The sequence below is a fragment of the Pocillopora verrucosa genome, chromosome 5 (genome assembly GCF_036669915.1).
Source record: "Pocillopora verrucosa isolate sample1 chromosome 5, ASM3666991v2, whole genome shotgun sequence".
Lineage (NCBI taxonomy): Eukaryota > Metazoa > Cnidaria > Anthozoa > Scleractinia > Pocilloporidae > Pocillopora > Pocillopora verrucosa.
Window position 1 is genome coordinate 1,463,556 of NC_089316.1, and position 17,231 is coordinate 1,480,786.

The following is a 17,231-nucleotide window of genomic DNA, read 5'->3' on the forward strand; positions in this document are numbered from 1 at the left end:
GATTCCTTTCAAAAATCTCGTGAAGATATGGCTGCTGAATCCAAAAAGATAGAAATAAACTAGACAGCAAACATTACAGTAATCGTCGATACGCAGCCAGGATATCAGTTTTACCCCACAATAGGCCACTCAAAGTCTATATCGAAAACTTCATCCTGGTAACAATGACATACAAAAAGAATCTGGCTTGTTTTCAAATTACAGATTATGCGTGTTCGAGACGCATTAATATTATCATGACGATGTTTGTCAGGATTTTAGGAAAAGGGGATAAGCACCTCCTACATTGAGTCATGTCACAGAAAAGACAGATTTAGGACGAAACTTAACCTTTAAGTTGTCGGTTGATAGTAAAAAAAAATCTGCGGATGTCATCCCTCGATCTCTTGCGTTTTTCAGTTTCGGGTTCAACTAAGCCACTGAGATGATGCGGAACCCGCAAATTCCTTTCCTCTGTTATACAGTGCCAAGGGATTTCCTATAATGAGATTTTTCCCGAAACATAAAATGAGATTCAAAGAAATTTTTTTTTTTTTTCCGGAAAATTGTCTTAGTCCTCAGAACTTAACATCTCCTCACTAAATGTTTTCTTCATATACCTTGCCGGGGACGCAAAAAAAATGTTTATAAGATTAGATGGCGAGCGGAGAGAACACCGAAACCAGATTATTTTTTTCTTTTTTTCCGCATCAATCGCATTTGGGACTTGGCGGCGCTGCCATTCGTTCAGAAAAGAAAGTCAGAAATACTGTAGTTGAATTCCCGCCTTTTTTCGATTAATCATAGCGGAGCTCTAGAGCGCGAAGCGCGTTCAGTTAGAAAACATATACGTAAGGAAAACATGTTAACCTGTCCAAAGCAAGGTCTTAGGTTGTAAAGTAAGCTGGTGTGGAATTTTTCGAGCGTGTTACACTACACATAGCAGACCTTCGTTTTTGAAAATTAACGATTTTGGCTCTTTTAAAAATACTCGTCCCTCAGCATACTTGGACGCGAGACAGAGAAGTTTACATTGAATGATAACTTACAGGGTATAACTACAGAGACAACGTAACAGCATTCAAGCTTTATCATTTGCTTGTACTGTTTCGGTTATGAATCGTTTCTCTTTCTTTCTTGTTTACTTTCTTAAGTGCTGGAAGTTATTCTTAACTGTGCGATAGGACATCCTCAAAAGATAAGTTCAGACTACATTTGTTTTTGAAACTTTTTTTTCCCGGAAATTTACTAAAAAGCCTCAACGCCGAGTTACCGTAGAACACGTCCAAATATACCTAATGGCAAGGGATAGCACTGAGATCACTTCCCGAACCGTAGACCCGTCGAAGAAAAATGTAAACACAGAGACTGTCTACTCCAATGGTGATGTTAATTTTTTTTACCGCTGAGACCGGCGGGTTTATTTCGATCATTTCCTTATCAAATAAAACAAAAACAAAAAAAACTTTAAAAGTTTTTCATAATCAATATTGAATGTCGTAGTATTGTTTAACTCTTTCGCTCAGGTTCATTTTACGTATTTCGGTTCATGTACCTCGAATCGTTCTGGAATTTATTTGGATTGGAAAATCCTCAAAGCAAAGTGTAATTTATTTAACATGTATGGTGATTCGATCTGCAGCTTTGTATTTTAGCCTTAAAATCTTGCGGATTTTCTTTAACTCAAATTGGAAAGACACTAAAAATATGAATAAATTTTGTTTTCTTTCGGAAAGATAACCCTTCAAAGGGTCAATTCATATTTTCTTTTAATAATTCACGGAAATTCGAGTTAATGTCAAATATCGATATTAGACTTAGAAAAACTGAGCATCACATCTCTGATTGGGTGATAATTTCCCGCCAAAGTCTCGAGACACAACACATTTGTCAGCAATAATTATCGAAAACAGCTGTTTTGGAAAATACGACGCGAACCCGAGTTTTTGACAATTTGAAACTTATTTCAACCGCAGAAGCGACTGTTGTGAAAGCGATAAAAGCTCCTACCTCGAAAATCTCCGCAGCTTTGTATAATTTTTATAGTTATAGCTTTCTTCTCAAGATGATCGAACTGCTGAGAACATTGAAGAATTTCCTTCATTCTTCCTCTGGGTAAATATACATGGTTTTAATATTTCAACAAATTTAAATTTTTTCCGCTTGCTTTACAAACATGAATCTCATAACTAGTGTTTCAATTCACTCGAAGAAAAAGCTGTACATTCGTTTGTTTCTTTCTATTTTAAACTATCGATATTATATTAAAGTGCGACCGTATTTTTTTGTGCGGTTTTATAGAGAGACTTTAAAACAATCTCAATTCAGGAATACTTCTGGGCTATGTGGCCGTGAGTGCTTCTATCTTTGGTCTAGATTCCAAGAGAAGCCTTTGAATAGATCGAAAATAGGTTTAATGTCAGCAACGCCAATTATGTAAATTCAGAGACGTGCAGCGGGAGAAGATCGCGACGATTTTGCTTCCTACATACAAGACCATAAATAACTAATTTTTGAAAGAAACTGAAAAAAAACAGCAGTTATGTTGAGCAAAAATATTTTTCTTTTTAATCAGGATAAAACTTTTGCCCTCTGTTTACTTAAGTTTTTTTTTTTCTGCATTTTTCAAGGCTGTACATGTGGTAGTTATGGCAGTTTCTCAGAATTTTTTTTTTGTTTTAGTCGGCTCCGTAAAATGGGAAAATGGCCATCTGAATTTATATAAATATAAACTGGTTTGGTCTTGGTTAGCTGTTGTAGTTCCGCGCAATCAAAAATAAATTCAGTTTGTCTCGCGATAGATTTATGCATCCAGAAAAAAATACACAAGGAAAAAATACATGCGATACAGCTTGAGAACAATGTTGACGGCGTCGAAGGTTATTGTTTATCAAAAAAAAAAAAAAAAAAAAACCCGTTGAAAGGTTGCCGTCGCACAAACTATTATTCGCTCAATTTTTTATGATATTTTTGGACGGTTGTGTATTGAAACGAGCTGCACAAACACTGTGAAAATCTGCTGATAAGCTAGCAGGCTCTTCAAAATATTACACAGCGCACATTTAGAAGGATTATTTCATGGACATCAACATCCAAGCGACTGTAGATGATGCATTTGAATAATTTGCGGGCGTTTCCCTTACCAAAGCATTTCAACAGGTGTTATTATTTTGTTACAAAACTTCACTTGTTCTGACCAGAATTTATATAGTACTCTCACAGCAATATCACTTCTCCCATGATCGGCAATTTTTTCGTACAGTTAGTGATTGATCCTTTTCGTTTTCTCTAAATGCACAAGAGCGTTTGTTAAGACTATCTCCGTTTGCGTGTACAACAGGTGTTTAACTGAAATCCGTTGACGCATTGCACGGAGATACGGAAAGAAATGTGGCAATCTTTGTTTTAAACTCGGTCTTCAATTAAAGAAAAAACGCCACCAGAATGACTCGACACAATTTTGAGTCTCCCGTAAGTTCTAAAATCTCAGCTCTACCGACTGCACTGTTAAGAATCCGTCGTTGAGCGATGCCGCATAAAAAGATTTACATGAGGGAATCAGAGGCAGAGGAACCAACTCGTTACAGAACGGTAACAAAATTATGAATTTCGTCGGATTTTTTCCAATAATGTTTTTTTGGCGCGCGACCGGCAAAATTGATTCGCTCACGTATGCTCGAGATTTGACCGCTTTGTTCATGCTAAGTGAGCATTTTTTTAAAAATCCATTGGTGCAACAGAAGAAATATTTGAGGAGCCAAGTCATTGGTTTAAGCGTTTTGAACAATTTGGAACTGAAGGCGATTTTTCTCTCGTGGCGAAAAGGATTAAAATATATTTTGACGTCCCGTTTTCATGTACTGCGTGTTATTAAAGTGGAACCAATGTTGGGCTTCTCTTTGTTACCATGACAACAAATTGAAAATCGTCTCTACCAGTTAAAGATTCGTTCTGCCTCTTTACTTACCTGCCAGGGTTAGATTGCAATACATAAAATTTTTAAATCCTGATTGGCCAGATTTGTTGCTTTTCAACAGATGTTGTGCCTTCCTTACTGATAAATTTGAATTTTACGTTTAAAAAAAGTAATTCGCATAGATGAACAATTTCTCGATCAATTTATTTTTTAATTTGAACCAGATTTGGCCTGACAACCTATATAAATGCTATATTTGACCTCATATCTGGTTGCCAATGGTATATGGCAAAAGGTGTTAAATACCTCTTTTGTGCAGGTAACATAACCAGCTTACGCTAATATCAATGTGAGGTAACGCAATATCTGTCACGCAATACCTACGGAAACACGTCCTTTACATCATTTTCCCAACATTGTATTATTCCGCTATTTGACACGAGCCAGAATGAAGAGGACTTCTCATCTGACAGTACCTAAAGTAAAAGTTTTCTCCGAAAAAGAGAGGTATCCCATAATCCAACTTATCTTAAATTTACATGCGGTTGCTTCAAGATGGCCGGCTATTTCAATTTTCTCTTCTTCAACAGAAAAATGCCATCTGTTTACCACGAACATTGTGGCAAACCTGGACCGAAAAGCAACGATTATGTTCCTCCGCCTGAAGCGAGATATTTCAAGTCTCGGAGTGCTCCGAATTCCCCTTTAATGGGAGAACGGAGATCCGCTACCCCCAGGGACTCCCCGCGTCTTGCTCGAGAAGTACATCGACTTCTGAGAAAGTGTCGCAAGTGAAAAGCCCGAGGTCCCCCAGAGTGGGACGAAGTAAATCTTTCAACTCTAAAGGTATGTACTGAAAAAATAACGCTAATATCATGTTTATAGAATCATATATTGCATTGTTACAACTTACATCACGTTCTTTACGGATTCTCTCTCGGTTCGGTCTCTTTATTACACATCGTGAAGCTAGGATAGCCTAACGCCAATATTCTAATCTTTATCAGTTTATCTTCATACCTATCTCTGCTTTGTTCACATTCATAGATTTATGAAAGGCGCTAGATCTAATTAACTTTTTGTGACTTGTTTTCAAATTTGAAAATATAAGATTTCGGGGTTTACAATTTGTTAAAGCACTTATCCAAGGACGTTTGACTCTCAAAATAGACTACCAATTAAGATATTTTTTGATATTGCTTTAACAAGCACTAGCACAATTATTGCCTTAAAACTTTGACTTCAGCGCCCATTTTAAGCTAAACCGATTCTGTAAACTTTGCTAATTGCTCCGCACTCCATCGACAGCTTTTATAATTTGTTGTCATTTTTTATAGTCAACTTTCAGTTAAGCTATTCAGATAAGTTATAGGGAAGATTAGAAGGAGTAACAAATATCGAAAACAGTTCGGGAATGCTATATCGCATTAAGAAGGCAAACATAACATATTGCCTTAATGAATCATGCTATTAAGGTATATCCTACGTCGGGCTGTTTAAAGTATCTAAGTCACAGGTACTGTGTTGGTCATAAATATTAGTTGTTTAACATCATTAGAAAAAACCAGACAGGTTCATGGCTTTTTTCCAATCAAAATATCTTCCGCAATACCCAGTCCCCTCTTTCTTAATCCTCGCTAATTTTTGCATGCAAAAGACTGGGATGGAGGTTGCCTTCGCAATCAGGTTTAGTCTTGGCTCTTCTTTGTCTAGATAAAACGCATTACTGATGCAATACATGTTGGGTTTATTGTTACTGGGCGCTGTACTCCTGATTGAGAGGTCCCGCTTCAAGCCCTGGCCGGGTCATTGAGTAAGACCAAGAACAAAAAAGGGACGTTATTTTATCTTGATAAGACACACTGCCTTACTCTACCCGGGAGCATAAATATCTTATTAGACGTTTTGGCGTGTAGTGTCGCAAAGTATTTTTACGAGTTGTGCCGTTTTTGACGAGCAAGTAGGGCGAGTCAAGATACAAATAACAAGAAAAAATACGAAGTGATGCTACACACAAAAAACGTCTAATAAGTTATTTTTTATCCAACTGCTTTTTTTTTTCTGCCAAGTTTTTCTGCTCATTTCTCATAAGGCGGGAAAAGCAAAGTGGATAGAGAAGCGTAACCGCGCAGCCAACTGGTTTTACAGGTTTTTTACAGTAAAAAATAACCAACTGTCCAAATAACCGTACAATATCGCAGGATACTTGTACTCTATTCAGTTGGATAATAAAAATAGATAATACAGCTCTCTCAATGGAATCTTAACAAAGGCAGCGAGTGTGGCAGGGGTAAGCTGGGATGGATTGTAATCCTCTCTAGGTGGGGAAGCAATGTTCAGAGTCGCTCCGTGTCAATGAGGATAAGCTTCGGTCATATGCGTCATTAATCTTTAAGCTACCTCAAAGTTTTACTGCATCTATGGACGTGAATGAAGAAGGGTAATTGAGAGTGCATGATGCAGTTTTAAACTGGAAGAAATTAAAATCTAAAACCAACCACTCGCTCTGAAGTCTGTATTTTCTCTTCCCCCTCTCTATTTCTTTTTTTTTTATTATCATTTTGGCTCACCTCTTTCTGGCTGGGCCTACTTTTTCCTTTTCCTAGGGAGGGGGAGATATCAAACTGTTATCTTGAATAGGTTTCTTTCGGCCCTTGAAAAAGAAGACACTTAGCAAGAGCAGTGTTTTTCAGAGTTTCTTCAGAAACGTACCGCGGGTGACATAACGCTCTGCGTTTATTATCATGCAGGGAAGAATTTTAGGTTAAAGAGATTTTTCGAAAGGTTTTGTTTATTTTGTTAATAGCAAAGGAATACGGCAACAAAAAATGTTCGGCATTTATGTAAACCCGGGTAAATTTTTCAACCATTCTGTTTCTAATGTTCCAGTCGTTTTTTTTTTTTTCCTCCTCATCCTCTCCTTGTTTCCCATTATTTTTCTTTTGTTCGTTTTTCTATAAAAAAAAATTGTTGTATTTACACCGTTATCTCGCACTCGCGGATTTTTCCATTTAGAAAAGATTGAAAAAATTGTGTTTACAATACACTCGAGGAGACAAATTCTTACGACATGACCAAGAGCTCATAGCGAAAGTTATATTTAGATAGTTTGACACGGAAAATTTATATGAAATTCTTTGACTCTGCATCAAAATTCTGTGTTAATAGTAATAGTGTAATAATATTTATTATATTGTTACGCGCATTTTACATGTGCATATGATCAAATGCGCGATTAAAAAAATTTGCTAGACAAGTCGCCCAAAAATAGGTTACAGGAAACGATTTGTGGCTTTGAGTGTTTTAGAGTCTTGTCAACCTATGCTCTGCTGGCCTTCTGTGTGTTGTGACTGAGTCAAATCCCCACTCCACCCTAGACAGAGCAGCTCTTTTGGTCTGTTTTTAGCGTGACGTCATTGGCAGCTTTGCACCTTGCCCGCGAGTACGAAGAATTCATAATCGTATGTCGAGGCTCGAGAGGTCAAATCTAGCGGCAAAACGCGATGACTGAATGTCACAAGTGCGGTAAACTGGTATATATTTTGGTAAGTTTAGTAGTTTGAAAACAAAATACCGCACGTAGTTTGAAAAGTAATGCTTTCGATGTAGCAAGAAAGCGTGATCAATTTTGATCCGCCTGGAATCGATTGCCGGAACGGGGACCGATGACAAATTACCTTGACACGGCGGTCTTCGCTTGGGAAAATTTTTCCTTGTGATGTATTTGTGTGATATTTTGCAGCGGAACAGAGGAACTCTCTGGGAAAAGTCTGGCATCCTGGCTGTTTGCGATGCGAAGAATGCGGTAAACGATTAAACCCTGGCCAACATTCAGAGGTATAGTACTGCATTAACTTGATTTCACTGAGTGGTTTGCCCAATTAAATAACGCATTATTTGTCAGTTCTTCTGGTCGATATACATTTTTTCCAGTAGAAGAGGCAATAAAAGATTTTATATTTTGTAGTATTCTGTAATCAAATTCAAGAAACGAAATACTTTTTCTAAATCGTGTATGCACTTATAAAACATTAACATTAACGAACGAAAATTTTTCTGAAGAATATTAGGCCCTAACGTTTAAAACCTTTGCGTCCGGGTGCAAAATTTCACGATAATGTTTCATGAAGTTTATGTATGACGGCTGTATAAGCTCCTGGAGTATGTTGTCTGGTGGGTTCTTTTCACACTTTTTGAAAACCTCTGTACGAAAATGCTATAAATATTGTTAATATTATAGCAATGTTCGCTCAGTCTATTAAATTGCGTGTTAAAGGTGTATCACGCGATTATTTTTTTTTTTTTGAGCTGGGTGCGATGGGCCGTAGATCAGTGCATTACGATAAATAAAACCCAGCTCTCAGATAAAAGGAAGGATAAGCAACTTGCCTGTTTGTTTAATTATTAGTGCGATTAACTTTGTAAAATAAACTTATTTTTGATTCAAAATATTTTTGTCATTCATATGGAAGTTTATGTCCGACAATGATAAAATTTCAACCTGTCAAAGTCCAGGGCTTAGCTGTTTATTTTACAAATAAAAAAAATAGCTTTTTGGTCTTAATTTAGTTTAAGTAAGGTAGATAACAGCCAAAACATTCTTGACCACAGCAACTCGTTGTAGGTCAAATATTTGTAATGTTACTTCGAGTGAGTGTTCTAGATGCTAATTTTTTTCCTTTGGGTGCTTTCCTTTAATACCGCCTGGTCTATTTCCAGCTAGTTGCCAATGATTTTATGTCAAAGATATGATTGTGAGTTTGTTGTAAATTCATCTTTGCAACATCATTTTTGAGAGAGATCACACGGAAGATTTTCACAAGTAACAAATTTTGGTCAGGGTATTTCAGAGTTCAAAAACATTGGGCCAGTTATTCCCTCAAGTTTTAGCCTTTGTTTAGCAAAACTGAATTCCGAGCCATCTTCAATAATTTTCATAAAAGCTTTTTTTTAACCTTTTTCTTGTAGACAAATCTGCAAGTCTATTGTTGTAAAACTGCTGTCTGAGTTGAACTGGCCTCACCAAATGTTTCAACTTATTTTCAGTCAAGATTTGAAAGTAATTGGAGATCTATTTAATTTTGTTTCACTTTGCTTGAACATTTTGATCAGATTGGTCTACTCAATAATCATCTGCCATTTGTGACTTATCAGATACAAAACTTAAACCCCACACTTTCTTCTTCCTGTACATGAGACATTATACCTGTATTTCATCTGAAATCTATATTGCTTTCTTGTGATATTTTCTTCCATTTTTGAATGGCCACTGTCATTATGTTGGTTATAATTTTTGGTTTAACGATAGTTGTTTGCAATGTGGCCTATGTAGGCTTTTCTAGATGTTATCTTTCTCTTGGCCAGAAAAATCTGATGAAAGAGCTGTGACATAATAGTTGGGTATGTTGTTAACCAATCACATTTTTTCCTTTTTCTGATTTGGGCAAGTAATCATAAATATTATTACTGTAATATTTTAGGTAATTACAGCATGTACATACTATGTTTTTGTATCAAGAAGAAAGGGTCAAGTTTGTTTCTTATAAAATGAACATTTTTGTTGGTCAAATTTCAGAAAATTTTCGCAGAAGCTTCCTTTTTGCAGGGAAACAACCATTTCCCCTCTGCTTCTGCCAAAAAGAAATTTGTAATCATCATGCTTAAAATGAGTCCACATTTTTTTCCTTGGTCCATTCCAAGATTCCAGTTCCTATTTTTCCATTTCCTGTAATGATGCAATGCAGGTTAGTGTTTCTTGACTTGCATTGTTCTCGGTCAACTATGGAAGCAGACGCATTTTTGATGATTCAACGAAGGGTTCCTCGTCTGTTGTCAAACTGGGTGGTAAATAAGCCTTTCTCTGTCTTTTTCTGTGTCTTTTATGATGTGAATTTCTGGTTTTGTTGATAAATATGCCATCATCGTTGTGGTTAAATGTTACAAGTTAAAACAGCACAATATAACATCATACCTCCATTGACAGAGGTCTTTGTTATCAGAGATCCAAACATTCGGACTCGATCTCTCATATAGATAAATTTAATATGGCCATTTTTTGTTTCTGGCATAAAATAACTAAATTTAGCGGAAATTTGTGACAAGAAAAAGTCAGAATGATTTCACATTTAGCGGAAAGAAATATTCATACGACACACATGTGAAGTCCTGCCTATTCATAGTACTTGTACCTGTCTATTCATAGTACTTGTATTTGGCTGCTGTCCGAAGTCATTTTGTTTATGATTTGAATTTTAAGAGAAAAGCTAACAGTTTTGAAGAGTTAAATCAGTCAATTCTCAATGGTTTCTTTAGAAAAAATATTTTTAATTTCAAATATTACGAATTTAAGTATTTTTCCTATAAATAGAAGTTACAGCATTATTTTTGTAATAGATGGTTTACCTAACCTCTGACAGTCGTATTTTATCATTTTTTTCTCAGTTAATTTTGTACTAGAATATTTATTTTACACAGTTATGAGAAAAGCATCTATCATTCGTGAAAGTGTTAAAATTACAAATACAAGATCAATAGGTATCATAACTAGAATACTCAAAACATAATTCTGTGGCAAGATAATTTGTGTTGAAGTTAAATTGTTCTTATCAATCATGTTGAGGAAGAATTTTTAACTACTAAGTGAAGTGCAGCACATTGTATATGCCAATATTGTGAGTGGACTTTGGAAATATTTACTGACAGGAATTAGATATCTTTGGGTACAGTCATATCATTTGTAGCCCTTAACCCTTTAACTCCCATGAGTGACCAAGACAGAATTTCTACTTACAATATTAATACAATATCAACTAGATAAGTGATGAGAATGAAGAAAAATATCAATTTGGGGATAATTAGTTAATTCTCTGAACTAACATGATGAGAATTGTATGGTTGACAGAAAGGAGAATTACAAATTTGATCTGGGAGTTAAAGGGTTAAATTCTTGGGGACTTTTTTCATAAGCATATGACTGTCAGCTTCATGTATTATTATTTAAATTCTTATTTTCATGATATGATAGGCGAAGACTTCCATGAGTGTTAATGAAGAGATTATTGATTGTTATTCATGTGCAAGTTTCCAAGCTAAAAGTTTGGTAACTCAAAGTATTAGTGATTGTAGCATTTTCACTACATACTATTGGTCCCCTTTGAGCTAGAAGGTCAACTGGATGTATCATCTTTATTTGAAAATGGCTGCATCATGAGACCAAAACATTATCCTTCACAATAGATTTGTTCACTTAATTTAACTTTACTTAATTTGGACAATCAAATGATAACATGACTTTTTTTGATATATTATATTTGATTCTGATATTTTATGCCTTTGCAGCACAGAGGAATTCCCTATTGTAATATTCCATGCTACAGTTTGTTATTTGGCCCAGGTGGATATGGCCGAGGAGGAACAGAATCATATCAATATTTAGCAGATGATAAGCTTACACCAGCTGAATTGGACGCCATTAGGTATACATACCTTTTATTTATGATTTTATAGTTTCATGTCATTCAGACAATGTCCAGCCAAGAGTTTTGATCATTTTTAACTTTTTGCATGGATTTTCCTGTTGTTCTATTTATTTACTATGTAATTTGTTTTTAGGAATGAAATTATTCCAAAGCTGAAGGAGTATAATACATTTTTTGAGTCACGTAAAGCTCTACAGTTAACAAGCAAGAGGTAAAACTAATAATCATTCTGTAGCAAGACTAATAAAGTCATGGAACTTACCAGGTAATCCTTCAACTTGCACAAGTGACTAAGAGAGAATTTCTTCATACAATATCAATACAATATCAAACAGACAAACGGTGAGAATAAAGAAAAATATCAACCAGAAGGTTATCAGCTGGTCTAATACCAAATTCTCTTAATTATCAACCAAAGAATTGTATAGCAGACAGTAAAGAGAATTACTAATGAGCTTACAGGAGAGAAAGGATTGAGTTAATATAATAGAAATTAACGAAACTCTGAAAGGATGATTTTTATCTTAAAGATTATAAAGGAACAAATTGTGTTCTCTGATTATTATTATAGAAATTTTTCCAAAAATCTCTAAATTACTAAAATTGAGTCACAACTAAGGAAAGAATTCTATCACAATGCACTGTGTTCTCAGGCAAAACACTTGAATGTCACAATATTACTCTCCAACCAAGAAAATATTTGAGTATTAGCACAGTGCAGGAGGACCTAACAAAGTGCAGGTGGACAATCTGTGTTGGTCTGGCATCCCAACCGCTTGGAAAATCAATACTTCTTGTTGCGCCATGCCACAGAAGCTGTGATAGACTCTTGCAGATGTGCATGTCATTTTTTTTTATATATATTTTGCCTTTTCTCACTTAGCTCAGTGGCAGACTCATACTTGAGGGGGTACTCAAGATTTACTGGGGTTTGAAGGTGCCTGTTACACTTGCAAGTCACAACTTGTCATATTGGAGGAGACGCTCACAGAAAGAACAGAATGGTTACAGAGGATCGGCTGTTAACAGAGTTAAAGATGGAATTGTAAGTGGGTTTGCTTGAAAAAGAAGGAAGCTCTGTAGAGTCCAGTTTCTTGTTATATTTTAATTGCAGTATCACATGATTTCCCAGCATTTAAAGGATTATTTCTTTGACCAGAATTCTTGCTTGAGTAAGCAAGAATTCTGCATTTAGTGTACTATTCTTTTCTCAGTTTATAACTTTTAAATTTCTCATTGCCTGTCTGCCTGACAATGTACTAGATTGATAAAGAGAAATTCCACTCTGATTTCTCACAATTGATTTTCAAAGAAATTGGTGTGGCATTAGTGCTAGGTCCACATATAAATTTGTCCTTGATAGCAGCACTCCTAGTCACTCATGCTACTTGGGATAGGTTCCAGCTGCTATGCTGGACAAGAGGTTGAACTTACATTTATTATAACAGTAACTATTTTTTTTTTCATTTTGCCCTTAACTGAATATCTACAGAGACCAAGGACAAGTAGTTTAGAGAAGATTCTAGCCAGGCGCCGGTCCATTAATAACAAAAATATTCCAGATGCAGGAGATCAGAAAACTATTCTTGATTTCACAGTTCAGGTGAGAGCATTATCTTTTGGTGTAAGATAACTTCAGTTTTATCTAAATTCTTTACAGGTCACTGGTTTGTTTTAATTGATACTCTTGGACCTTTAACTGTTAGTGCCTGTGAAAGTGTTGGTGAACTGTAGCAAAGGCAAGAGAAAGTACCCAACTTCTGAAAGTATTTTGAGCATCAGCAAAGGATCATGCTGTCTTAAGAGAAGCAACCCTTTCTTCAAAGTATATGAACTTGCAATCTCTTGACATGGCTAATTACATCTTTCTTTACAATAGCAATGTTTGTTCATCAACAAATGAGTTAACAATTATGCAACTGTGGAAGACAAAATATGTGGCTTATATCATGAAAGTGACAGCAATAGTATTTTGTTGAGCCATGTTTTGTCATCAACAGTCCCCAGAAGGTCACACAACATTTATTCCTCCTTATGGGACTTCAACAAATTTGCGTGTGACAAGCAGAACCAAAACAAGAGAAGTTATAAAAATGCTGATGACTAAATTCCAGGTTTGAGAGCATTTACTGATAATTCTTATGATCTAAATGTGAGGTTTTTTTTTTAATGATGTAATTGAGGAACAATTTTCAGAAGGATGTCACAAGTTATCTTAGATGACTTTTCTTTTTCTTCACTGCACTCTATGATTGATTGAGAAAACTCCTGTCTACCCTGTCGGCCAATCAGATGCAAAATTGGGTCTGGTTGAAACTTTACTTTGAATTCCTTCCTCATTTTTCTGGTCATGTTAACCTTTGGTGTGATAAGCTCTCAGTGGTGATTTCTTCCGTTTTGACTTTCTGATCCTTGATCCCAAAGTTTTTCTTTTAAAAAAAAAATGCCCTTTGGTCTGAAAAAGTTGAAAGTGGATTTCTTCATTCTGTATCACAGGTTTTCTTTTTTCAAACTTTGAATAACTCTTGTCAGATATTACCATAGTAAGAAGCTTCATATACCCGCATTCCTTTGATGATAACTCAGATAATATTATCTGAAATGTCCTGGGTAAAAGAAAATATTAGAGTAGTAAGGAGCTATCAATGAACAAAGCTGCTGATTTTTGAAGTAGTATTCAATCAAGTCTTGGAACACACTGTAAAACAGCACTCGCTAGCCAAGGATTTTGATGAAGGAAGTCTTTTTCATCTGTTTTTCAAATTTTGCCTACTATTTAGGAGTTATGTTTTTGTGGTGGGCCACTGCTATTTCAGAAAAATTTCTTATTTGGGGAAGTCAGACAATGGGAAGTCTATCATTGCTTTAAAATATGACCAAATGCTGCTCCCACCTCACTATAAATCTGAAATATTTGTCCCTGTGTCTCTTTATTAGATCACTGATGCACCTCAGAAATTTAATCTTTATGCTGTATATGACAATGGGTGTAAGTACTCTTTATTTGTAGCATTCTTTACTTTATCAAGTCAGTTTGTCTCACAAAGATCTGTGGGATGCCCGCATTTTTCAACTTGCTCAGATTTCAGTCATTTGTTTTGCATGTGACATGATAATTCACTACAACAATCTGATGAATTTGGGTGTGAAATCCACGCCTCTTACATCTAGGTTTTTTTTATCCTTTTTTTTAACAGCAATTAGACAACTTCAAAAGGAAGAATTCCCTCTATACTGTCGCCTTTTGTTGGGGCCCAGTGAGGTAAAGTATAGCCTGGAAGACAAATCAAACAATCTTGAATTGAAACTTTACATTTTTATCAATTAGTAATGCTTCAATTTGTGTTTTTTTTAGGAGGCAGCTAAGATATTTGTTATGGAGGCTGATGATACTAATAATATATCTCATGAGGTTAGTTCATCAAAGAATTATTCTTTCCTTTTAATTTGCTTTTTAAAATTTTTCAAGAATAGAGATCTTTCTTGTATGATTAGTCACATCATTTTAATCTTCCACTTTCAGATCTGATTGAGTAATTTTATTTTTCAGCTGTTACACAATTTCTTGTAATAAATTTACTGCTATTATTAAAATTTTTATTAGATAGGTGTCTTTCTGGTTAAATGCAATCCTCTTTTAAGACAAAAGCTTAACTTTTTCACAAAGTCCATCAATTCCCAAGAGTATAAATGAGTACAGTGAACCTCGAGCAACACATGAAAAAATGGTGGGGGAGGAGATGGTAATCTGCTTTGTACTAAAGTGGGGAGAAGATGCTTCCTGGAACAGAAACCTAAGATTAGTTACAGCAGTTTTGTGCCTCTTGTTCTCTTAGACTGTACCCTACTGTAGCTTGCTTTTGTTTGTGTTAGGTTGCACAATACATTCATTTTGCCATGCCTGTGTTACAAGCCTTCCTGGAAAAATATCAGGAAGAAGAGGAAAGAGAAGTTGAGAGAGTGAAAGAGTGGTAAGTACTTTATCTCATTTGATCTTGTTGTCTGATTGTCCAGGTGAGAGTAGTCCTGATAATGACTGTTGTTGCTTGTGGAGGCTGATGTTTCTACAACTTCAGCTAAGCTTTAGAGAACATCAATCACCACTTGGACAATGGCCAGGACTACACTCATTTGGACAATCAGAATACACTATCACATGTTAGCCCCAGTTTCAAACCATATACTATAGTTCAATCATTTATTTTTTATATGTAGTGACATAAATGTCAGTACAAGTTTTTTCCTGGTTCATTTATATGCTACTGCTGGAAAAATTTGTATCAGAACAAGTTGAAATGGCAAGTAATTAGTTTGGTTGCTTTGCAAAAGTGATAATTTGATTGTGGTTCTAAATCTTGTGACAATATAATGTAAGGAGCAAAAGACAAAGCATTGTTAGGTTTTTATATTAATCTGTTGGTTTATCTAATGTTTTTAGTTACAAGCTTTACAAGCAGAAGCTTCAAGAGAGGCTTGCAGAAATATCCACTGCTGTATAACACAATGGCTGTCCAATAACCAGGAGCATTTTAATATAATGATATTTTTATGTATTTCAAATAAATATTATTTATTTGTTTAAAGAGATTAAGCCTTGTAAGTAAGTCAATAAATTTTTTATAATTTAATAATGCAACAGCTTTGTAAAGATGACAGGTTAAATGGCTATTTTTTTTTTTGTAAAAAATGTACATACTTTTCTGTATTTTAATTATGGAACAGATAACAGAAAGTTAGGAGAGAGAGAGAAAATTGAGGTGGTGCCTAGGGTTTGTCAATTCTACGTCAGTTATCTATGTAAGTTTGACAGAAATTGAAGTTTATTTCCTCAGACATTCAAGAAATACCACTTCTGATATTTTCTGAGGTGTTTTCAGTTGTTTTATAGTTAATAATTTTCATTGACAAATTTGATTGCTCTGTTTTCCACCCTTACACAGTTTTCACTTAGAATAATGTATTGAATTTAGCCTTTATATGAGTGGTTCAGAAATTAAGAAAAGAAAACTAGCCAAAAATACCTCTAGTGGAATTGAGAAATTCTAAGTCCTACATCCCACATCTACCAGTTAATCACTTCTGGGAGTTATAGGATAAATTTTTCTTGAAGAGACCTAAATGGTAGTTCTGAGGTGGTATAATGAGGTGACATGAGTGGCATGAAGGGGCTTGGTAGCCAAATTAATGATATAATAGCCTCCCCCGGTGTGCCAGCTTGGATTGAGGTCTGCCTTCTCTTCTGTTGTTAGTGAACAAACTTTTTTAACCCAGAGTATGTATTCCTGGCCAACTGTATGGAAAAATTAAATATCAGTGCTTAAAAGTAATTGAAAATCTTAAAAGTAATTAACTCTCAGACCAAGGGCACCATACTGGACACTGTTTTGAAGATTGAGGGTTGAACTTAAGTTGAGTTGAAAAAGGAATTAAACCAATTTTATTTTGGATCATTTTGTGTCTGTTTGTGCATTATTACAACAAAACAACTAATCATCTCAGTAACATTGTCAGTAAGATGCTGCAGAGGAAGAGCTTTCCCAGGAATTCCACCCCTGTTTTAGGAGTGAAATTTTGTTAAAATATTGCCCATCACGTTTACTTGAGGCATCAGTGACCATTTCATCTTCCTCTACGCAATTATGACCGAAGACCTGCTCAAGGTTTTTGGAGAATGTTGTTCCAAAATTACTTAAAATTTTCTCCTTTGTTCCCATATATAAAAGAAGCACCACCACTTTTACAGAAGTCAAGACTTTGTCACTGAAAAGAAGAGTACTATACCGCTGTCAATCAATTTCTAGAATAGCTGTTTGAAGCTTGTAACGCAACGCTTTAGCTAACGATAGTGTTGCGTGACA

The 17,231-nt window shown here is 35.3% G+C and overlaps 1 pseudogene; it reads left to right on the plus strand.

Moving 5' to 3' along the window:
* The first annotated feature begins 1,962 nt into the window (after positions 1 to 1,962).
* LOC136281318 (ras association domain-containing protein 4-like) lies at positions 1,963 to 16,818 on the plus strand (annotated as a pseudogene).
* Positions 16,819 to 17,231: the final 413 nt, after the last annotated feature.